The sequence below is a fragment of the Triticum aestivum genome, chromosome 6A, assembly GCF_018294505.1.
Source record: "Triticum aestivum cultivar Chinese Spring chromosome 6A, IWGSC CS RefSeq v2.1, whole genome shotgun sequence".
NCBI lineage: Eukaryota > Viridiplantae > Streptophyta > Magnoliopsida > Poales > Poaceae > Triticum > Triticum aestivum.
In genome coordinates this window covers 130,043,913-130,044,436 of record NC_057809.1, presented here as the reverse complement: position 1 = coordinate 130,044,436, position 524 = coordinate 130,043,913, and positions in this window count along the sequence as shown.

Genomic DNA, 524 nt, shown 5'->3' with positions numbered 1-524 from the left:
TTTCACGCAACTCAAGGACCCTCGAAGAGAGTTGGGGATTTCGTTATTTTCATATTTGAGTTGTCTCAAAATTTTGAAAATAGGATCATTTGATTTTATTTATTTTCTCTTCAATTATTTCTAATACAAAAATATGAGAGAGGGAATAAAATGACTTTTCCAAAATAAAGAAATATTGAGGATTTAATAAAAAATCAAATAAGGTTTTATTTTGGTTTTATTTGCTATTTTACTTGAATTTAGGAAAAATGCGCGTTTTTCAAAATTGCATTTAGGCCCCAAATAAATGTTCATCATGTGCGGCTTGATTTTAGAAGCTGGGGAAAATTTATTTCGGGACTTTTGGAGACCTTTTAGTATTCCTTTTGTTTTTTTTGAGCGTAATTATTTAAAAAGAAAGTCCGAACCAACCTTGGGCCGTAACCGGCCAGGACTCCTCCTGGTCGGGCCTTCTTATAAGCGCCCCGAGGCCCCGGCCAAGCCTAGCCGCGCCCCCGCCCGAAAACCCTAACCCTAGCTAGCCG